Source organism: Alosa alosa, chromosome 3, assembly GCF_017589495.1.
Source record: "Alosa alosa isolate M-15738 ecotype Scorff River chromosome 3, AALO_Geno_1.1, whole genome shotgun sequence".
NCBI classification, from domain to species: domain Eukaryota; kingdom Metazoa; phylum Chordata; class Actinopteri; order Clupeiformes; family Clupeidae; genus Alosa; species Alosa alosa.
In genome coordinates, this window is record NC_063191.1 from 6,251,855 (window position 1) to 6,274,262 (window position 22,408).

Consider the following 22,408-nt stretch of genomic DNA (forward strand, 5'->3'; position numbering starts at 1 on the left):
TACCGGCCCCCTGCAATGCCGAGCCTGCCAGCAGGAGGTCCCCAAGCTACCAGCATGGTCAGCGGGGGTGGGCGGCGCCACCACCATCCCAGCCGCCCCGACCGCCGGCTCTGGCTCACCTAAGCTGCATCAAAGCCGCGCACTGTGGACCTCCCGCCCAGCCTGCTGGTGGGGAAGCGTGGCCGGTGCCCTGCCAGCGTTGGCTGGCGGCATCTCTGGCGGCAGAGGCGCCCAGCGTGCGCCGATGGGAGGAGGGCGGGGTCTCAAGCAGGGTTCCGCCCCCGGCTGCTGGCTCCGCCGATGCACCCCAACCATCACGGGGCCAGACGGCGGGGGAGGAGGGGACCTGCTGAAGCATCCAGCTGCCTCGCTCTTCTGGAGGCCGAGGGTGGAGCCTCTTGATGATGGCTCACCCAGTCCGGCTGGCGGAGACCTTTTAATTGACTCTTCATTGCATTTATTACATTGGAATCTTTTTTAAAAGCTGGACTTTTAACATCCTTTACACAAGCTATGAACTTTTAAACACACATGGACTTTACTAGACACAGTTTTAAAACAAAATGGCTTTTATAGACAAATGATTTTATTTTTTGTAAAATGTGCTGAAAAATGATCAAAAATATAAGAAATGAAAATGCAAAGGTGTGAAAAGAATGAAAACCATGTGATGATAATGTGATGAAATGATGAAAGAAAAGTGAAAATGCCACAAAAGAAAATCCATGAAATGTAACAAAACAAATCAAAATGTAATGCAAAAACATGAGTTTGTGACAATAAAAGTTTTCCAAAAAGGCAAAAGGATCTGTTCTTATCAGTTTAATATCTGATCGTCCTACCGAGGACTAATATATTAATCTGATTTTGGAACAAGGGAATTGAAGAGGGCTTGCTCCGTCCGGCTCCGCCTTGCTCGACCCGGTATTGCAGTATTGACTCAGGAGCGGTGCATCCCGCTTTGATTGTGGAAGAAAAAGAACCCAGCCAGCCAGCCAGCCAGCCAGCCAGCCAGCCAGCCAGCCAGCCAGCGGAACCAACCAGCCAGCCAGCGGGAACCAACCTCTGGGACTTTGGAACCTCGCTTGATTGACAGCCAGCAGACCGTGAGTCCTTGCCAGGTGTTGCCCAACAGGTGCCACCTCAGCACCGAGGGCCCTTTTGGTTTTCCCGCCCTTTTCTCTTTTAAATTAATAAATAGCTGGATGACACTGTGTTGTGACTGGAAGCGAGCATGTGTGTGTGGGAGGTGGAGACTGAGTGGCAAGGCAAGCCGCGCCTTGGCTCGCACGGCAGCACCTTGGAGTCCTCGGCGTCCACGACTACCGCCGTTCTTGACCTCCGTCAGCGTGGAGGAGGGCTGTGGAGGCTGAACTGTTCCCTGTTACAGGATGAGGAGATAGTTAGAGAATACAGGGAGCAGTTCAGCCTCTGGCAGACCCTCCAAGACTTTTTATTCACGAGCACACTGGTGGGAAATGGTGAAGGGTAGGACCAAGACGTTTTTAAGATAAAAGGTAGAGACAAAAGAAAGAGAGAGAGAGGAGGTGCATGTTGGGGCTGCAAAAGAGATTACAGAGATATTTTAACCTTTTAAACATGGGTTTGATTTTAGTGAAGAAATTAAAAGAGAAAAAAAGAAATGTCAGTTTTAGCAGAACAACAGAGTAAGGAACAATTTTAAGAAGTAAAAAAGAAAACAGAAGAAGGTGAAAAATGTACAAGGTTTTTTTTTAGAAAATAATTTCCAGAGGGGTGGGATAATGAAATTAAAAAAAAAAGATGGGAGGGAAGAAACCTGCATAGAGGGAATTTTAAAATGGTACAATTTTTTATCAAGACCTCTATGCAGAAAAAAAACGTGCATTTAGAAATGATGGAAGAGGTTTTAGAGTTTTAAATCAACAGTTTTAAATCAGAAGTTTTAACAGAAGATTTTACATTGGTTGAAATTTTAAAATGTCTTAAAGGTTTTAAAACAAGGAAAATGCCGGGAGAGGATGGGCTCCCGTGGAATTTTATGTTACCTTTTATGACATTTTAGCCAATGACATGTTGACTGTTTTAAAAAGAATTTGACGAACTCGAAAGACTTCCAGACAGCTTTAGGACAGGGATAGTTTCATTACTTCACAAAAAAGGTGACAGGACTGACTTAAAAACTGGAGACCAATCACACTTTTAAATTTTGATTGTAAACTTTTTTGCAGACTTTTAGCACTACGCATGTCAACTGTTTTAGAGGGCGTGATCCACCGGATCAAGTCTGTGCCGTACCTGGAAGGAGGATCACGGACAGCCTAGTGCTGGTCCGGGATGCCATCTGTTTTGGCGAGAGACAGACATATTAGGCTTTTAGTACTAAATTTAGACTTTGAGAAAGCTTTTGATCGGGTCTCGCACCAGTACCTTTAAAGGTACTGCAAAAAATGGGGTTTCCAGGAAGGTTTTAAAGTGGGTGGGATTGCTGTATAAAGACATCAACAGCAAAATTCGTGTAAATGGGCACCTGACAAATCGCGCTTAATGTTAGCTCTGGCGTCCGCCAGGGTGTCCTTTATCCCCCCCACTCCTGTTAGCTTCGTGCATCGAGCAGCTGGCACAGATCTTGAGAAGGGACAAATGGATCAAAGGACTGGACTTGCCAGGTGGACTGACCGCGACTTATGCACTCTGTACATGGACGACGTGACCCTTCTACTTGAATGACGTTTTTATCGGCCCAAAGAGCACTCGACTTGACTGACTGGTAATGGAAGGGCCTCCCGGCCAAGCTCAACAGGGGCAAGTCCGAGGCCCAGCTCTTTGGGCGTGGGGGTGACGTAAGACCAAATCTGGCAGTAGATTTTAAACAGACAGACATCAGAATTTTAGGCATTAAATTTGACAATGAGGGTGGTGGGCGGGGCAACTGGACTGGACGCGTTAGGGAGAGTCAGACAACGACTGGGGTTCTGGGGACTAAGACAGTTGACATTTGAAGGTAAGGTTTTAATTTTTAAAGCTGTCATCTTACCCCTGCTTTTATTACTGTGTTCTGTTTTTTAGTCCCCCCAGGAGCTTTCTTTTTTTAGGTGTGGAGAGAGCGGTGTTTTTATTTCATGTGGGGGTCCAAGTGGGAAAGACTAAGGAGGGAGGTCCTGAAAAAAGACCTGAGAATGGAGGAAAGGGCCTCCCAGACCCCCACCTGTTTTAGGAGCCCATTTCACCGCCCTCCACATCAGATACGCGACGACCCCATCCGGAGACAGCAAGACAGCAGCCCTGGCCCGGTTCTGGATGGGGTCGTACCTGAGAAAATTGAAAATTTTAAATACTGATCTTAAACGTCCAGTTGCTTTTAACCTGCCCCCACAATATGTTTTTATCAAAACGTTTTTAAACAAATTTGACTTAGAGGGGCAGGATGTCACTATTTTAACTAAAGCAAAATCTCTTGTCTCTCTTGTGCAGGACCGGGAAGCAGTGAGCCCCGTTCCCGGCCTCACACTCAGTGAGGCCAAGCAGGCTTGGAGGAACGCTGCCCACCCCGCCCTCCAGAACAAGCTGAAGGATCTGGCGTGGATGGCGCCCATGAGGTCCTCCCGGTCAGAGCCGTGATGCACTCCCGGGGCATGGGGAAAATCAACACCTGCCCACGTCCAGGATGCGGCCAACCTGAGACCGTGCGGCACCTGCTCTGGGAGTGCGGCGTGGCGAGGGACCTGTGGGCCGATACCGGCCCCCTGCAATGCCCGAGCCTGCCAGCAGGGGAGGTCCCCCCAAGCTACCAACTTGTGGTCAGCGGGGTGGGCCAGGGCGCCACCACCATCCCAGCCGCCCGACTTCGGGCCGCTCTGGCTCACCTAAACAGCATCAAAGCCGCACTGTGGACCTCCCCGCAACCTGCTGGTGGGGAAGCGCGTGGCGGTGCCCCTGCCAGCGTTCACGGCTGGCTGGCATTACATCTACGCAGGGGAGGCCGCCGTCGCCGCCATTCGGGAGGGGGGCCGGGGTCTCAAGCAGAAGGTTCCCGCCCCCCACGGCTGCTGGCTCCCGCCGATGCACCCCCACCACTACCATCACGGGACGGAGCAGCGGGCGGAGGGGAGGACCTCCACTGGGCGCATCCGCGCTTGCCTCGCTCTTCTGGAGAGCGGGGTGGAGCCTCTTGTTAGTGGCTCACCCCGGTCCGGCACAACGGAGACCTTTTAATTGACTCTTATTGCATTTTATTACATTTGGAACTCTTTTAAAAGCGTGGACTTTTAACATCCTTTTACACAAACATGAACTTTTAAACACACACATGGACTTTGCACACACAGACACAGTTTTAAAACAAAAATGGCTTTTATAGACAAATGATTTTATTTTTGTAAAAAATGTGCTGTGAAAAATGATGAAAATGTGAAATGAAAATGCAAAATGTGAAAAGAATGAAAACCATGTGATGATAATGTGATGAAATGATGAAAGAAAAGTGAAAATGTACCACAAAGAAAATCCATGAAATGTAACAAAACAAATCAAAATGTAATGCAAAAACATGAGTTGGTGACAATAAAAGTTTTCCAAAGGAAAAGGATCTGTTCTTATCAGTTTAATATCTGATACGTCCTCTACCCGAGGACTAATATATTAATCTGATTTTTGGAACAGGGAGACGGAAGAGGGGCTTGCTCCGTCCGCTCCACGCATCGACCCGGTATTGCAGTGACTCCAGGAACGGTGCACATCCCTTTGATTGTGGAAGAAAAGAACCCAGCCAGCCAGCCAGCCAGCCAGCCAGCCAGCCAGCCAGCCAGCCAGCCAGCCAGCCAGCCAGCCAACCAACCAGCCAACCAACCAGCCAGAAACCAACCTCTGGGACTTTGGAACCCTCCTTGATTGACAGCCAGCAGACACGTGAGTCCTTGCCAGGTCTTTTGCCCAACCGTGCCACCTCCCTTTTCGGGCCCTTTTGGGTTTTCCGCCCTTTTTTAAATTAATAAATAGCTGGATGACACTGTGTTGTGACTGGAGCATGTGTGTGTGGGAGGTGGAGAGACTGAGTGGCAAGGCAAGCCACGCCTTGGCTGCGGCAGCACCTTGAGTCACCCTCGCGTCCCGCGACTACCGCCCGTTCTTGACCTCCGTCCAGCGTGCCCTGTGGCAGCAATCGCCGGGTTTCTCTTCATCTCGCACAAATCTTTTCGCCTTTTACTAAAGATTTCCGTGGAGGGGAACAGCCCCGAAGTTTACGGTATTTTTGAAGCTCTGCTTCAAGCGGAGCTGCACCTTTCTGTCAAAAGTCGAGCGTCGTGTGAGGGTCCGCTTTTGCTTGTCCCGCCCCCAAGGAACCCTCTGAGTGGCGGGGCCCTCGCCAGAGGGGGGCCGGACCCCGCGCAGTTGTGGGGTATCGCCGCCTTTTGGCTAAGATCAAGTGTAGTATCTGTTCTTATCAGTTTAATATCTGATACGTCCTCTACCCGAGGACTAATATATTAATCTGATTTTTGGAACAGGGAGACGGAAGAGGGGCTTGCTCCGTCCGCTCCACGCATCGACCCGGTATTGCAGTGACTCCAGGAACGGTGCACATCCCTTTGATTGTGGAAGAAAAGAACCCAGCCAGCCAGCCAGCCAGCCAGCCAGCCAGCCAGCCAGCCAGCCAGCCAGCCAGCCAGCCAGCCACCAAACCAACCAGCCAGCCAGCGAACCAACCTCTGGGACTTTGGAACCCTCCTTGATTGACAGCCAGCAGACACGTGAGTCCTTGCCAGGTCTTTTGCCCAACCGTGCCACCTCCCTTTTCGGGCCCTTTTGGGTTTTCCCGCCCTTTTTTTTTTTTTTTTTTTTTTTTTTTTTTTAAATTAATAAATAGCTGGATGACACTGTGTTGTGACTGGAGCATGTGTGTGTGGGAGGTGGAGAGACTGAGTGGCAAGGCAAGCCACGCCTTGGCTGCGGCAGCACCTTGGAGTCACCCTCGCGTCCACGACTACCGCCGTTCTTGACCTCCGTCCAGCGTGCCCTGTGGCAGCAATCGCTCGGGTTTCTCTTCATCTCGCACAAATCTTTCGCCTTTTACTAAAGATTTCCGTGGAGGGGAACAGCCCCGAGTTTACGGTATTTTTGGAAGCTCTGCTTCGGCGGAGCTGCACCTTTCTGTCAAAAGTCGAGCGTCGTGTGAGGGTCCGCTTTTGCTTGTCCCGCCCCCAAGGAACCCTCTGAGTGGCGGGGCCCTCGCCAGAGGGGGCGCCGGACCCCGTACAGTTGTGGGGTATCGCTTCTCGGCCTTTTGGCTAAGACAGCGGTCGACTCGCGGTGAGAGGAAGGCGGTCCTTACCTTGTGGTGGTTTGGACACTCTCATCCGGGAGTTATATTGGTTTGTGTGTTTTTTCTGTCTTAAAATTACTGTTTTTTCGTTTTGTTTTTTGTACTGTTTTGTGTTTTTTGTCTTTTTTACAGGTCTAAGCAGCTGCCTTTTCCTTTGGAGTTCCTTTTAAACATCAGGCCCAGGTAAGCGCTGTTTAGCTCCTTTTTATTGTGTGGTTTTTAGCTTGTTTTAGCCTAGCCTTTTAGCCTTTTTAGTTAATTTATTGTCTTAAGTATTTATAGTTTTAGTGGTTTTAGTTTAGGTTTAGGCTGGTGGTGCCTCCACCATGTCGGCTGCTCGTGCTGGCATGAGGAGGCACCACAGCGTACGTTTTAATTTTATTACAAAAAATGGAAGGCTAATGGAAATGTCCAGATTGGACTTTTCAAGAAAGTGTGTCCAACAAATGCTTGGTTTTAATGCTAGCGAGTTGAATTGTTTGGTGACTCTGCCTGGGAACAAAGGGTTTGATGTTAGCTTTCGCTCGGCTTCACTGCTTAATAGTTTTTGGCAACGGTTTGTGACTTGTAAAGACCAGCTCTCCATGTTTGAAGTTGAGAAACTTTCGGACAATTCACAGAAAGTGGTGATTGTTAGAATGTTCAATGAAACTGTGACTGGGGAAGACATTAGCACATGGCTGGCTAGATTTTGCGCGGTTCGTAGCCCACCAGTTAAGGTTTTAGACGAGGATGGCATTTGGAACTGCTCGTGGAGAGTTCCCATTAAACAATGGGAAGACCCGAGCAGTTACCTAGGCCTCCGTCAGATTCCGTCTATGATTGTGTTGGGAGAGAACCGGGGCTACATCCACTACCAAGGGATGCCTAAGCTGTGTCGCAAATGCGGCCAGCTTGGGCATCTTGCCGAAGCGTGCCAGGAAATTGTATGCAGGAAGTGTAGAGAAATTGGGCATCTTTTTGAAGATTGCACAAATGGCAGAAAGTGTAATCTCTGTGGAGTTTCATCCCATCTCTACAGAGATTGCCCTAGCTCTTTTGCCAACAAGCTAAAGGCTACCAAAATGGCCGCCATGGCCGCCCGGCCGCATGGCCCAGAACAAGAACAGGAAGAGAAGGACAAAATGGAGGAAGGGGTGGTCCCTGAAGTTTTGGAGGGAAACCTCCAGCCAGCTTCAGGGACTAGCCGGGCGGCTACGAGCAAAGCTAACACCCAGGCAGAGTCAGAGCACGGATTGGAGGCCACACCCTCCCAGCTGGAAAAGGAGATGGAGCAGGCGGAGGAGGAGCCTGAAGGAGAGAAGGAAGCCCCGCCTCCCGAAACCACTGAGGAGGTGAGTGTGGCCTCTGAGGGGGGCTGAAGCACCTGCTTCACTCCCCAATGCGCAGCATAAGAGACCTTTGGAATCTCCTCTGTCAGAAATGACAGAGAAGAAAAACCGGGTGATACTGTCTTCAGATAGTTCCTCTTCGGAAGATCTGAATCGACTGTGGCCCGGTGGACGCGAAGTGTCTTTTATGCGCATGGCGCTAAGAGCATCCACGCCAAGGGCAACGCAAGAGGTTTTCTCTGCCGAGCCCGACGCTGGAGACACCAGTGACCCTTCTGAACCAAATTCATTGGTCATAAAGGAGGAGCAGGTGTCACAGGAGATCAACCCCGGTTGATCTCCACTTGTTTTAAAAACATGTCTCTGTAATTTTAACTCTGTCGTGTCCATTTTTATCATACTGCTCATGAGTCTCACAATCTCAACAATCAATGTAAGAAGTGTGAAGACTCTAGTGAGAGCTCAGAGCATTTTATCCCTGTTGAGCACTCTGAATGCAGATGTATTTCTGCTGCAAGAGTGCTCCTTGCCTTTTTTAAAGAACTACAGCAAGTGGGAACAGATGTGGACCCCGGGACCCTCCATATGGAGCGGGTCCAATTTTAACAAAGCTGACGGGGTCGCCATTTTAATTAAAAATCCACACGTTCTGGTGAAGGGCAGCACGGTGGTGAGACCCGGGCGGGCCCTTTTAACCCACTTGACCGTTTTAGACAGGGATTTTAATGTTCTAAATGTTTATGGTTTTAATGATAAACATGACCGACACGACCTTTTAATAGAACTGCAGCCCCACATGCTAGGGAGGGCTCCCCTAGTGGTCGGAGGGGATTTTAACTGCGTTTTAAGCAGACTAGATAGAAAAAGGTAGGGGAGGATTTTAAATTAGACAAAACATCCGGGGTTTTAAACAACATAATTAAAGATTTTAACTTAGTCGACTGTTACAGAAAAGTGCATCCACGGGAGGAGGGCTTCACCTGGCACAGTGGTGACGGCGCCCGAGCCTCCCGTATCGACTATGTTTTAACAAGAGATTGCCCGCCCACGGATGCTACATTGACCCCCCTCTTCTTTTCAGATCACTGCATGCTCTCCTGCACCCTTTCACTCCCCACAGGTGTGACTGTAGGTGGAGGGCTGTGGAGGCTGAACTGCTCCCTGTTACAGGATGAGGAGATAGTTAGAGAATACAGGGAGCAGTTCAGCCTCTGGCAGACCCTCCAAGACCTTTACGATTCACGAGCACACTGGTGGGAAATGGTGAAGGGTAGGACCAAGACGTTTTTTAAGATAAAAGGTAAGGACAAGAAAGAGAGAGAGAGGAGGTGCATGTTGGGGCTGCAAAAGAGATTACAGAGATATTTTAACCTTTTAAACGAAGGATTGGATTTTAGTGAAGAAATAAAAAGAGTGAAAAATGAAATGTCAGTTTTAGCAGAACAACAGAGTAAGGGAACGATTTTAAGAAGTAAAGAAAAAGAAATGGAAGAAGGTGAAAAATGTACAAGGTTTTTTTTTAAGAAAATAATTTCCAGAGGGGGTGGGATAATGAAATTAAAAGAAGAAGGGAGGGAAGAAACCTGCATAGAGGGAATTTTAAAAATGGTAGAAGAATTTTATGGGGACCTCTATGCAGAAAAAAACGTACATTTAGAAATAATGGAAGAGGTTTTAGAGTTCTTAAGTTCAACAGTTTTAAATCAGAAGTTTTTAACGGAAGATTTTACATTGGTTGAAATTTTAAAATGTCTTAAAGGTTTTAAAACAGGAAAGTGCCCGGGAGAGGACGGACTCCCCGTGGAATTTTATGTTACCTTTTATGACATTTTAGCCAATGACATGTTGACTGTTTTTAAAGAATTTGACGAACTCGACCGACTTCCAGACAGCTTTAGGACAGGGATAGTTTCATTACTTCACAAAAAAGGTGACAGGACTGACTTAAAGAACTGGAGACCAATCACACTTTTAAATTTTGATTGTAAACTTTTTAGCAGACTTTTAGCACTACGTATGTCAACTGTTTTAGAGGACGTGATCCACCCGGATCAAGTCTGTGCCGTACCTGGAAGGAGGATCACGGACAGCCTAGTGCTGGTCCGAGACGCCATCTGTTTTGCGAGAGACAGAAATATTAGGCTTTTAGTATTAAATTTAGATTTTGAGAAAGCTTTTGATCGGGTCTCGCACCAGTACCTTTTAAAGGTACTGCAAAAAATGGGGTTTCCAGGGAGGTTTTTAAAGTGGGTGGGTTTGCTGTATACAGAAATATACAGCAGAATTCGTGTAAATGGGCACCTCACAAATGCGCTTAGTGTGCGCTCTGGCGTCCGCCAGGGGTGTCCTTTATCCCCACTCCTGTTCGTTGCGTGCATCGAGCCGCTGGCACAGATCTTGAGAAGGGACAAATGGATCAAAGGACTTGACTTGCCAGGTGGACTGACCGCGACATGCACTCTGTACATGGACGACGTGACCCTTTTATTAAATGACGTTTTATCGGCCCAAAGAGCACTCGACTTGACTGACTGGTACGGAAGGGCCTCGGGCGCCAAGCTCAACAGGAGCAAGTCCGAGGCCCAGCTCTTTGGGCCGTGGGGTGACGTAAGACCAAATCTGGCAGTAAATTTTAAACAGACAGACATCAGAATTTTAGGCATTAAATTTGACAATGAGGGTGGTGGACGGGGCAACTGGACTGACGTGTTAGGGAGAGTCAGACAACGACTGGGGTTCTGGGGACTGAGACAGATGACATTTGAAGGTAAGGTTTTAATTTTTAAAGCCGTCATCTTACCCCTGCTTTTATTATTGTGTTCTGTTTTTAGTCCCCCCAGGAGCTTTCTTTTAGGTGTGGAGAGAGCGGTGTTTTATTTCATGTGGGGGTCCAAGTGGGAAAGACTCAGAAGGGAGGTCCTGAAGAAAAGACACGAAAATGGAGGAAAGGGCCTCCCGGACCCCCACCTGTTTTTAGGAGCCCATTTCACCGCCCTCCACATCAAGTACGCGACGACCCCATCCGGAGACAGTAAGACAGCGGCCCTAGCCCGCTTCTGGATGGGGTCGTACCTGAGAAAGTTGAAAGTTTTAAAAACAGATCTTAAACGTCCAGTTGCTTTTAACCTGCCCCCACAATATGTTTTTATCAAAAAGTTTTTAAACAAATTTGACTTAGAGGGGCAGGATGTCACTATTTTAACTAAAGCAAAATCTCTTGTCTCTCTTGTGCAGGACCGGGAAGCAGTGAGCCCCGTTCCCGGCCTCACACTCAGTGAGGCCAAGCAGGCTTGGAGGAACGCTGCCCACCCCGCCCTCCAGAACAAGCTGAAGGACCTGGCGTGGATGGCGCTCCATGAGGTCCTCCCGGTCAGAGCCGTGATGCACTCCCGGGGCATGGGGAAAATCAACACCTGCCCACGTCCAGGATGCGGCCAACCTGAGACCGTGCGGCACCTGCTCTGGGAGTGCGGCGTGGCGAGGGACCTGTGGGCCGATACCGGCCCCCTGCAATGCCCGAGCCTGCCAGCAGGGGAGGTCCCCCCAAGCTACCAACTTGTGGTCAGCGGGGTGGGCCAGGGCGCCACCACCATCCCAGCCGCCGACTTCGCCGCGCTCTGGCTCACCCTAAACAGCTTTAAAGCCGCACTGTGGACCTCCCGCAACCTGCTGGTGGGGAAGCGCGTGACGGTGCCCCTGCCAGCGTTACGGCTGGCTGGCATCTATCTACGCAGGCAGGGCGCCGCGTCGCCATTCGGAGGAGGGGCCGGGTCTCAAGCAGAAGGTTCCGGCCCCCCACGGCTGCTGGCTCCCGCCGATGCACCCCCACCACTACCATCACGGGACGGAGCAGCGGGCGGAGGGGAGGATCTCCACTGGGCGCATCCGCGCTTGCCTCGCTCTTCTGGAGAGCGGGGTGGAGCCTCTTGTTAGTGGCTCACCCCGGTCCGGCACAACGGAGACCTTTTAATTGACTCTTATTGCATTTTACTACATTTGGAACTCTTTTAAAAGCGTGGACTTTTAACATCCTTTTACACAAACATGAACTTTTAAACACACACATGGACTTTACACACACAGACACATTTTTAAAACAAAAATGGTTTTTATAGACAAATGATTTTATTTTTGTAAAAAATGTGCTGTGAAAAATGATGAAAATGTGAAATGAAAATGCAAAATGTGAAAAGAATGAAAACCATGTGATGATAATGTGATGAAATGATGAAAGAAAAGTGAAAATGTACCACAAAGAAAATCCATGAAATGTAACAAAACAAATCAAAATGTAATGCAAAAACATGAGTTGGTGACAATAAAAGTTTTCCAAAAGGAAAAGGATCTGTTCTTATCAGTTTAATATCTGATACGTCCTCTACCCGAGGACTAATATATTAATCTGATTTTTGGAACAGGGAGACGGAAGAGGGCTTGCTCCGGAACCCCGGTATTGCAGTGACTCCAGGAACGGTGCACATCCCTTGATTGTGGAAGAAAAGAACCCAGCCAGCCAGCCAGCCAGCCAGCCAGCCAGCCAGCCAGCCAGCCAGCCAGCCAGCCAGCCAGCCAGCCAGCCAGCCAGCCAGCCAGAACCAACCAGCCAGCCAGCGGAACCAACCTCTGGGACTTTGGAACCCTCCTTGATTGACAGCCAGCAGACACGTGAGTCCTTGCCAGGTCTTTTGCCCAACCGTGCCACCTCCCTTTTCGGGCCTTTTTTGGGTTTTTTTTTTTTTTTTTTTTTTTTTTTTTAAATTAAAAATAGCTGGATGACACTGTGTTGTGACTGGAGCATGTGTGTGTGGGAGGTGGAGAGACTGAGTGGCAAGGCAAGCCACGCCTTTGGCTGCGGCAGCACCTTGAGTCACCCTCAAGGCCCACCGACTACCGCCGTTCTTGACCTCCGTCCAGCGTGCCCTGTGGCAGCAATCGCTCGGGTTTCTCTTCATCTCGCACAAATCTTTCGCCTTTTACTAAAGATTTCCGTGGAGGGGAACAGCCCCGAGTTTACGGTATTTTTGGAAGCTCTGCTTCGGCGGAGCTGCACCTTTCTGTCAAAAGTCGAGCGTCGTGTGAGGGTCCGCTTTTGCTTGTCCCGCCCCCAAGGAACCCTCTGAGTGGCGGGGCCCTCGCCAGAGGGGGCGCCGGACCCCGTACAGTTGTGGGGTATCGCTTCTCGGCCTTTTGGCTAAGATCAAGTTTTGGCCATAGCGTTCACCCCCTGTACATTCACCTGTACAATCCCTGGGTGCCGCTGGAAGTGGTGACTGCGTTTTTGTCGAGGTACTGTGGGGCTGTTAAGGGGGGGTTGAAATGTTTGAACACGAGGGGGGTGTGGAATGGCAAGCGCCAGTTTCTGTGAAGCTTACAAGACCCGAGGACCTTGGTTCCTTTCTACACCCCCCCCCTGGGGTTTTTAGCCCGGCCCGATAGAGGCTTCCTGAGCTACCCGCAGCCTATCCATTGCAGGCGTGTGGGCAGAGGGGGGCACAACGAAGCCGACTGTTTGGGGAAGAACTGCAGGCGTGTGGGGACACAGGGGCACGAGGGACTGTGCGGCCAAGACGGTAGCGCCTATGAGCGCACGACCTCTTCCGGAGTGTCCGGACCCGAGGAGGACGTCAAGGAGGTGGTGGGGGACGAGGACCAGCGTGACGGGCCTGAGGAGGAGAGGATCGTGAGGCCTGCGGAGCAGGCTGCTGTGGAGGGTGCTGGAGCGGGGGAGGCAGCTGTATGCGGTGGAGACCTCTCACCGGAGGCCGAGGTGGTGGCGGGGATTCCGTCGCAGGACCTGGTCACCCCTCCCTTCAGTCTGTTGGGGGGGGAGGCTGGGCGGGTGGAGCCGGGAGCTGGGGAGAGAGGACGATCGTGGGCTTGGGTGGCTTGCCTAGCCTAGCTACCTGCAGCACAGTCGCTTCAAAGGACCCGACCGGCATGGCACGGAGGGGACTCCAGGGCTCCATCTGGTGGACCAGGAGGAGGGTGCACCCATAGCCCGGCCATATTCACCAGCTGGATTTTGATCTGGAGGTCTGGACCCCATGGGCCGTCCCCAGCGTGGGACGTCGCCATGGAGCAGCGACGCTGAGATGGGGGAGCAAAGGCGGCCTCAGCGGCGGGTTGCCGGAGGTCGCGGGCGGACGGGTTGGGAGACGACGGGCTAGAGGCAGGCGGTTATCGGGTGCCGACAATGGGCTGCTGACGGGGGAGAAGCGACGCTGAGGAGCGGGGAGGTGGACCCCCGGCCACGGACGGGCGGGCGGCTGGGCCGGACGCGGAGGCCGGAGACGCCGGGAATCGCAGCTGGTGGAGTCGGCCGGGAGGCTCTTTCCCCTCTGTGCCTGAGGCGACGGGGGACCCGGGTCTCAGGTGTATGGAGCGGAGGGGAGGGGGGCTAGATCTGCGCAGAGTCGGGGGAGCCGAGGCCGAGGCCCCTGAACCGATGGGTCCGAAAGGACAGGTTATCGGTCCCCTGTCTAACAGGTTCTCTCGCCGAGGATCTAGTCCTGCTGCGAGGGGCCGGTCTTGGTGCCGAGAGGGTTTCCACTGGGAGGGCTGACAGGGCAGTGGACCAGGGGCAAGGACCAGGAGGAAAGGTGGACTAGCTCTGAGTGCTAAATGATGTGTGTGTTATGTGTTTTGGGTGTTTGGTTTGGGGGGCGGGTTGGGGGGGGATGTGGGTTTCATTGCTGGACATTTTTATGAAGTTTCTTTCTTTGAATGTCAGGGGTCTGAGGAGGGCAGAAAAGCCGGGTGCTGTTTTTGGGTTTCTGTCTTCTTTGGGGTATGATGTTTTTCTTTTGCAGGAATGTCATTTGAGGGATGAGGGGGATGTAAAAAAATTTAAGGAGGAATGGGGAAGGGGACCCTCTGTGTGGGGGGTGGGGGGTGCGCATGCTGATGGGGTGGGTATTCTTTTTGGTTCTTGGGGCTTTGTGGTAGAGGTGGTGGTGTGTACGGTGCCAGGCAGGGTGCTGTGTGTAGACGTAAGGGTGGGGGGGGTGGACCTGCGCTTGGTTTGTGTTTATGCCCAAAAAAGTGTGAGGGGGATGGGTGGGTTCTTTTGAGGGTTTGGCTCCGCTGTTTTTGTGTAATCGGGTGGTGGTGGTGGGGGGGGATTTTAATGTTTGTTTGGATAGGGGGGCGGGGGGAAGTGTGGAGCTGAGGCAGTTGTGTAGGGAACATGGGTTACGGGATGCCTTCAAGGTGGCCGGGGTGGGTGGAGGCGGGGCTACATGGAGGAACTCAAGGGGGGTGGAGTCCCCGCCCTGGACTATTTCCCCTGTTCCCTCAGCGGGTGTGGCTGCTACGGGTTCGGGTTATCCCGGCCTGGTGTTCGGACCACTGTGCCATCGGGGGAGGCTGACTTGGGGGGAGGAGGCGGTAAGGCGAGGTGGCGTTCCCAACCGGGCTTTGAGGAGATGAGTTCCGGAGCAGTGTGGAGCAATGTTGAGGGGTGGAGGGCAAGGAGGGGCTTTTAATGGTCCTGGGTGAGCTGGTGGGAGGCTATGAAGGTGGGGGTGGCGGCCTTCTGCCAGGCTTGGGTGGCAGAGGAGAACGCGGAAAGGAAGAGGTGGATTGCTGAGGTCTCCCAGGAGCTGGAGGCTTTATGGCCCAGGAGGGGGTGCCCAGAGGTGGAGGAGAGGGTAGAAGTTTTAAAGGGGAAATGGGGTTCTTTTTTGAGGGGCAGGCGAGGAGGTTGGAACTGCAGGGGAGGGTGGCTGCGTGGGAAGACGAGAAGCCTTCCCGCTTCTTTTTACAGACAGCGAGGGTGAGGCAGCAGCGGGTGGACATGAGGGGGTTGGAGGGCGGCGATGGGCTGGTGACCGCTCCAGCCGAGATGGCCGAGGTGGCGGCCCAGTACTATGAGGCTGTGTTTGTGGAGAGGAGGGGGGGGGGGGGGCTGGCTGGGGCTTTCCTGGACAGCGTGGAGGGCAGGGTGGGGGAGGAGCAGCGGGCTGCCCTGGAGGAGCCTTTCTCCGTGGCAGAGCTGGAGACAGCTTTGCTGTCGATGAAGGCTCCCAAAGTCCCCGGGGCGATGGCCCGTGACGGGCCGAATTTTTTTCGGTCTTTCTGGGGGTCTTGGGGCCCGGCCTGGTGGAGGTGTGGGGGGAGGTCCTGGTGGGGGGGTCCTCCCTCCCCCTCCATGTTGGGCTGGGTTGGTGACCCTCCTCCCCACAAAAAAAGGGGACACGGCCTTTGCTCCAAAATTGAGGTCGATTACCCTCCTCACGGCCCACTATAAAATCTTGGCAAAAGCCATGGCCGCGGGAGGATGGGGGGGGTGAGGTGATGGCCTCGGAAACGGGGAGGACCAGACTTGTGGGGTCCGGGGAGGTCCTCTTGGCTTAACCTCCTTGTTGAGGGGGACGATGGCCTGAGAGGGGACAGGGCCTGCCTTTGGCAGTTTTGGGTGTGGACCAGGAGAAGGCTTTTTTTAGGGTGAGCCATCATTTCCTTCTCCTGGTCATGGAAAGGATGGGGCTTGGCCCGGGGTTTTTCTGGGCGGGTGGCTGAGGCTGCTTTACAGGGGGGGGGGTAGGGGGGGTGAACGGGGTGCTATCCCGCTTTCTTTTACAGGCTGGGGGGTGCGGCAGGGGTGTCCCCCTCCCCCTGCACGCCCTGTACCTGGAGCCACTGGCGGCCTTTGTTAGGGCGGACCAGGGTGTGGGGGGGTGCACGCGCCTGAGGCGGGGGTGGCGGTTGGTGGCGTTGTCAGAGATGATACCACCCTTCTGCTGATCACAGAGGCTGGCCCTACGGCGGCGGGGAGGTCCTAGACCTTTTTAGCAGGGCGACGGGGGCCAGAGTGAACCGGGACAAGTCCTCGGTCCTGTTCTGGGGTAGTTGGGCAGGGAGGGAGGATGTGCCAGGGGTTCACTGCATGACGGAGGGCCTCAGGGTTTAGGTGTGGTTTGGGGAAGGGGGCGATGCAGCCGGAATTGGGAGAGGGTTTTTGAGAAGGTGCGCCTGAACCCGGTGGAAGATGAGACATCTGTCCTTATTGGGTGTGGGGCTACGAAGCATGATGTTTTGCACTTCATCAACCACCTGGCGGTGGTAAGCCGGTGCCTTTTTCTCTGGGGGTAGGAGGCTGGAGAGGGAAGTTTTACATTCCTGTGGGGGGGGTAGGACAGAAATGGGTGGGTGAGAACGATGCTGCCATGCGGAGGAGGGGGGGAGGAGCATGCATTCCAGACAAAGGCGATAAGGCAATGTTTGTCGCCTTCCAGTGCCGCTGGCGTTGATTTCGACCCTAAAGGGCCAGGGGCAAGTACCGGCTGGGCTTCTCCGACTGAGGTCTTAGGCCCCGTCCTTGTCAAGAGCCTTGGGCGATGGGTGAGCCGGATCATTACCGAGGTGGGTGGAGCTGCTGAGGAGGAATGGGTGAAGCTGGAGGTCGTGGGGTGCTGATCACCCGGCCCTCTATGCGCGGGCCCGATGGAGAGGAGGTGGGGGAGAAGCAGAGAGGGAAGTGGTGTGAGGAGGGGTGAATTCGGGGTGCCATCCAGCCCCTGCCTTTGAAAGGGAGGGACCTTAACTGGTTGGCGGCACTGGGTCGGGTTGCGGTAGTGAGCCTGCACGGCTCACTGCATCAGCCGCGACCAAAAGTGCAGTGGGGTGTGGGGAGGGAGGAGACGCTGACCATACCTTTGGTCTTGGGCCCGTGGTCAGGACTTGGGGTTTGGATCAGTGGTGGTGTGGGTGGGCGAGGGCTGTCTCTCACGCAGGATGGTGCCTGGGGGCGAGGCCTTTGGGGGGCCTGGAGGAGGAAAAAGAGGGTGGCTTTGTGGGGTTTTAATTTCTTTTGTGAAATTGGCCTTGTGGGAATGGAGGAGGGGATGTGTAAGGAAAAAGACGCCAGCTTTGGCGCCACATGTGGTGTTTGGGTGGTTTTTGGGGAAGGTGGGGAGGCATGTTCAGGAATACATTCAAGTGCATGGGGTTGAGAAGGCCAGGGAGGTTTGGGGAGGGTTGCCAAGGGTGGGAGGCTAGTGGGGTTGCATTCTTCTGGGCGCTGGTTATGATGATGTGTAAATAAAGGGGTGTGGTTTGGTGGTGGGTTTTGTGTTGATTGTGTTCTGTATATGATTTGATGTTTTGGTGTAATAAACGAACATAAAAAAAAAAAATCTGTTCTTATCAGTTTAATATCTGATACGTCCTCTACCCGAGGACTATATATTAATCTGATTTTTGAACAGAGACGGAAGAGGGCTGTTCCGTCCATCACGATCGAACCCGGTATTGCAGTGACTCCAGGAACGGGTGCACATCCCTTGATTGTGGAAGAAAGAACCCAACCAGCCAGCCAGCCAGCCAGCCAGCCAGCCAGCCAGCCAGCCAGCCAGCTAATTTTCAGCCAGCCAGCCAGCTGAACTAACCAGCCAATGGCCAGGAACCAACCAGCCAGCTATGAACCAACCAGCCAGCCGGAACCAACCAGCCAGCCAGCTGAACCAACCAGCCAGCCAGCTGAACCAACCTCTGGGACTTTGGAACCCTCCTTGATTGACAGCCAGCAGACCACGTGAGTCTTGCCAGATCTTTTGCCCAACCGTGCCACCTCCCCCCCTTTTCGGCCCCTTTTGGGTTTTCCGCCCTTTTCTCTTTTTTTTTTTTTTTTTTTTAAATTAATAACTGGATGACACTGTGTTGTGACTTGGAGATGTGTGTGTGGGAGGTGGAGAGACTGGAGTGGCAGGCAAGCCCGCGCCTGGCCTGGCGGCAGCACCTGAGTCACCCTGGCCCCCGCGACTACCGCCGTTCTTGACCTCGATCCAGCTGCCCTGTGTGTCAGCACGGGTTTCTTCATCTCAAGACAAATCTTTCGCTTTACTAAAGATTTCCGTGGAGGAACAGCCCGGTTTACGGTATTTTGAGCTCTGCTTGGCCAGACTGCACCTTTCTGTCAAAAGTCGGGCGTCGTGTGAGGTCCGCTTTGCTTGTCCCATGAGACAACCCCTCTGAGTGGGCAAATTTCCTTGAAGGGGCGCGGACCCAATACTGGTTGTGAGTGTAACTTCTGACCTTTTGGCTAAGATCAAGTGTAATTATCTGTTCTTATCAGTTTAATATCAATCGTCCTCTACCCGAGGACTAATATAATAATCTGATTTTGGAACATAGGGGAGGCGGAGGGCTTGCTCCAAATCCGCTCCACCTTGTCGACCAGTGTGCAGTGACTCAGGAGCAGTGCACATCCAGTTGTGTGGAAAAAGAACCCAACCAATATTAATAGCTGTGTGTGGCCAGCCGTGAGACAATAATAGTGGAACCAACCAGCCAGCCAAGCCAGACCAACCTCTGGGACTTTGGAACCCCTCCTTGATTGGCTGTATGAACCGTGAGTCCTTGCCAGATCTTTTGCCCAACCCGTTACCACCTCCCTTTTCCGGAGGGCCCCTTTTGGTTTCACGCCCTTTCTCTTTTTTTTTTTTTTTTTTTTTTTTAAGTGTCGTAGCTGGATGACACTGTGTTGTGACTGGAGCATGTGTGTGGGAGGTGGAGAGACTGAGTGGCCAGGCAAGCCACGCCGCCTGCGGCAGCACTGTGGAGTCACCCTCGTCCACGACTACATGGTTATGACCTCAAATCCGTGCCCTGTGGCAATACGCTCGGGTTTCTCTTCATCGCACAAATCTTTACTTTTACTAAGATTTCCGTGGAGGAACAGCCCAGTTCGGTATTACAGGCTCCTGGCAGTAGACCTGCACCTTTCTGTCAAAAAGTCGGGCGTGTGGCAGGTGGCACACTTGTCCCATAGGAACCCTCTGGTGGCGGGGCCCTGCATGGAAGGGAGGCGCGGACCCATTCTGGTTGTGGGGTGTCAGCTTCTCGGCCTTTTGGCTAAGATCAAGTGTGATATCTGTTCTTATCAGTTTAATATCTAATCGTCCTCTACCCGAGGACTAATATATTAATCTGATTTTTGGAACATATGAGGAGACGGAAGAGGGCTTACTCCGTCCGCTCCACCTTGCCATTGATGTGCAGTGACTCAGGGCAGGGTGCACATCCAACAGTTATGGAAAAAGACCCAGCCAATGACCAATATTGTGTAATATTATGTGTCGTGGAACCAACCAGCCAGCCGTGGACCAACCAATAAGCGGAACCAACCTCTAGGACTTTGGAGACCCTCCTTGATTGACAATAGCAGACCGTGGAGTCCTTGCAGGTCTTTGCCAACCGTGCCACCTCCCTTTTCGGGCCCTTTGGGTTTCCCTTGCCTTTTTCTCTTTTTTTTTTTTTTTTTTTTTTTTTTTTTAAATTAATAAAATAGCTGGATGACACTGTGTTGTGACTGGAGCATGTGTGTGGGGTGGAGACTGAGTGTAAGGCAAGCCCATATGTAGCTGCGGCACATGGAGTCACCCACAAATCCCACGACTACCGCCGTTCTTGACCTCAAGTCAAGCGTGCCTGTAGCCAATATTCAGGTTTCTCTTCCTCTAACAAATCTTCCTTTATGAATTTCCGTGGAGAACAGCCAGTTCGCAGTATTTTAGACTCTGCTTGACGAACTACCTTTCTGTCAAAGTCGGCGTCGTGTGAGGGTCCGCTTTTTGCTTGTCCGCCCAAAGACCCTCTGAGTGGGCGGGGCCCTACATGAAGGGGCGCGAGGACCCGATACAGTTGTAAATTATAAACTACCGGCCTTTGGCTAAGATCAAGGAAAGTGATGTCTTGTGAGGTGAATTTTGGGCGAACTGTCAGCAGCATGGTTAAGAACACAATCTGGTTATGGTGGAGCAGGGCAAAGAACCTGGAAAAAAAGTCAATTTGGATTATGTTTACTAGCATTAAGGAGAAAAGTTTTAGAGATTCTGGCCGGAGAAAGTGTTTTGTTTCCAGGACTGTTTGGCTTGGGTTTTTGATTTGAGTTTACACTTTAAGGACTACACTGATTTTGGGAGTTTCAACGGTTAGGCAGGTGAGGACTTTCTTTGTTACCACCTATTTGGCCATGCACAGGCCTTTGTCTGCGTGCATATATACAATCCTTAGGTGGAGGAGGAGATGTTCTTGGGTTTTGGGTGCTATTGTTTAGAGGTGAAGGGAGGATTCAAATGTGTGAAAATAAGTTTGGGTGGTGGACGGGAGGAGGCAGTTTACTTTGTCCACTTTCAGAGAGGATCACTGAGCCTTTTTATCCCCGGGAGTTTCGCCATTGGACCCAGACAGGGTTTTATCTAGTCAGTCTAGTCAGGTGTGGCTGGCGGAGAAACAAGCGGGCAGGGGCCATGTGCTAATGCTAGTAATGGCAAGAGGCACATGGCTTGAGTCCTCCGGCTCCCAGTGGTAGCTAGCCAGGCGTGGTAGAGGCAGGCGGAAGAGGTCGTGGAGCTGCTGGAGGTCGCGCGCGGAGGAGGAGGTCGTGCAGCGGGCTGGAAGATCGCCATGCTGCCTTCCTCGGCAGATTAGCTTTCCCTTCCAGTATCGGCGGAGGGTGAGGCTGCTGCCGGAGTGGAGGAGGTCGCCTCGGCAGGCCAGGAGGCGCATAGCCCAGATAAGCGGAAGTGTGGGTCTTCCTCGTGAGCGGGTCTGGCGGTCCTGCAGGCGCCCCTGGAGGTGCGCGCCACCACTGGTGGCAGGAGGAGCCTCGCTGGAGCGAGGATCTGGAGGCAGAGAGGGAGTTTGTGGAGACATGGACATCGTGATGTCGGAGCTCTGTGGTGATAAAGAGGCGGGCGGCTACAGCCAGACCGGAGTCTAGCGGTGATGAAAGTGAAAGGCGGTGTGCCCAGCTCCTGCCGGGAGGCGCAGCAGGTTTTGTTGCCTGGCCTGGACCCTGCCCCACTGCTGGGGGACGGGCTGGGGGGGAAGCAGGCTACTGGACCAGCGGAGGTTTTTGACATACTGGACGGCTGGGGGCGGCAGTCTCCGCCCGCTGCTCCTTCCTCTCCGCCGTCAGGCGACCAGTCGTCCTGCAGAACTTTGGAGGTCCCAGTGGGGGAGAGGAGGGAGAGCTCGGGCAGTCCCCCCACCAGGACCTCCCCCCACACCTCCACCAGACCGGGCCCCAAGACCCCCAAGACCCAGGAAATACACTGAGTGATGGGAGCCGGGCTATAAGGTGCACAGAGGCTGGAGAGGGAAGTTTTTACATTCCTGTGGGGGGGTAGGACAGAATGGGTGGGTCGGGAGTTGATGTATCGTGAGGGTGAGGAGTGGGGGAGGAGGTGGCGTGCATTCCAGACAAGGCGATGGCGTGTTTGTGCCTTCCAGTGCCGGTTGGTGGGGGATTTCGTGACCCTGCAAAAGTAGGGGCTGTGGGCAAGGTGCTAGCTGGGCTTCTCACTAAGGAGTCTTAGGCCCCTGTCCTTGTCAGAGCCTTGGGCGTGGAGTGAGCCAGCGGATGTACAGGAGGGTGGTGGAGCTGAGGAGGAATGGGTGGGCGCACTGGGAGGCCCGTGGGGTGCTGGATCACCAGGGCCCTCTGTCACAGGGCAGTGGAAGGGAGGTTGGGGAGGGCCTTGGGGAGGGCAGTGGTGGGCGAGGGAGGGTGAATTGAGGAGAATATCAGCCTCGGCTTTGAAGGGAAGGAGGGACCTTAGTTGGCGGGCGCTGGGTGGGTTGCGGTGCGTGGCGCCTGTACCGACACCCGGCATCAGCCGCCGCGTCTTTAGTGTGCAGTGGGGTGTGGGAGGAGGGGCGGCTGGATGCACTTTTGGTCTTGCCAGGGAGCCAGGGGACTTAGGGGTTTAGTGGATCAGTGGTGGTGTGGGTGGGCGGGGCTGTCTCGGCAGGGTGTGGTGCTCTGGGGGCG

At 52.9% G+C, this 22,408-nt stretch overlaps 7 non-coding genes and 3 pseudogenes across 7 annotated transcripts; all 10 read left to right on the forward strand.

The window, feature by feature from the left end:
• The first annotated feature begins 782 nt into the window (after positions 1 to 782).
• Positions 783 to 961, forward strand: LOC125292739 (annotated as a pseudogene).
• Positions 962 to 4,545: 3,584 nt separating this feature from the next.
• On the forward strand, positions 4,546 to 4,721 carry LOC125292728 (annotated as a pseudogene).
• A 418-nt stretch (positions 4,722 to 5,139) lies between these two features.
• LOC125292745 lies at positions 5,140 to 5,255 on the forward strand. The gene has a single exon (XR_007193271.1). It is a non-coding gene; the product is annotated as a U5 spliceosomal RNA (small nuclear RNA).
• A 122-nt stretch (positions 5,256 to 5,377) lies between these two features.
• Positions 5,378 to 5,566, forward strand: LOC125292727. The gene has a single exon (XR_007193259.1). It is a non-coding gene; the product is annotated as a U2 spliceosomal RNA (small nuclear RNA).
• A 441-nt stretch (positions 5,567 to 6,007) lies between these two features.
• LOC125292740 lies at positions 6,008 to 6,121 on the forward strand. Its single transcript, XR_007193266.1, has one exon. It is a non-coding gene; the product is annotated as a U5 spliceosomal RNA (small nuclear RNA).
• Positions 6,122 to 11,953: 5,832 nt separating this feature from the next.
• On the forward strand, positions 11,954 to 12,116 carry LOC125292735 (annotated as a pseudogene).
• Positions 12,117 to 12,564: 448 nt separating this feature from the next.
• LOC125292741 lies at positions 12,565 to 12,678 on the forward strand. Its single transcript, XR_007193267.1, has one exon. It is a non-coding gene; the product is annotated as a U5 spliceosomal RNA (small nuclear RNA).
• A 5,049-nt stretch (positions 12,679 to 17,727) lies between these two features.
• Positions 17,728 to 17,914, forward strand: LOC125292736. Its single transcript, XR_007193264.1, has one exon. It is a non-coding gene; the product is annotated as a U2 spliceosomal RNA (small nuclear RNA).
• A 740-nt stretch (positions 17,915 to 18,654) lies between these two features.
• On the forward strand, positions 18,655 to 18,842 carry LOC125292733. Its single transcript, XR_007193262.1, has one exon. It is a non-coding gene; the product is annotated as a U2 spliceosomal RNA (small nuclear RNA).
• Positions 18,843 to 19,465: 623 nt separating this feature from the next.
• On the forward strand, positions 19,466 to 19,655 carry LOC125292729. The gene has a single exon (XR_007193260.1). It is a non-coding gene; the product is annotated as a U2 spliceosomal RNA (small nuclear RNA).
• Positions 19,656 to 22,408: the final 2,753 nt, after the last annotated feature.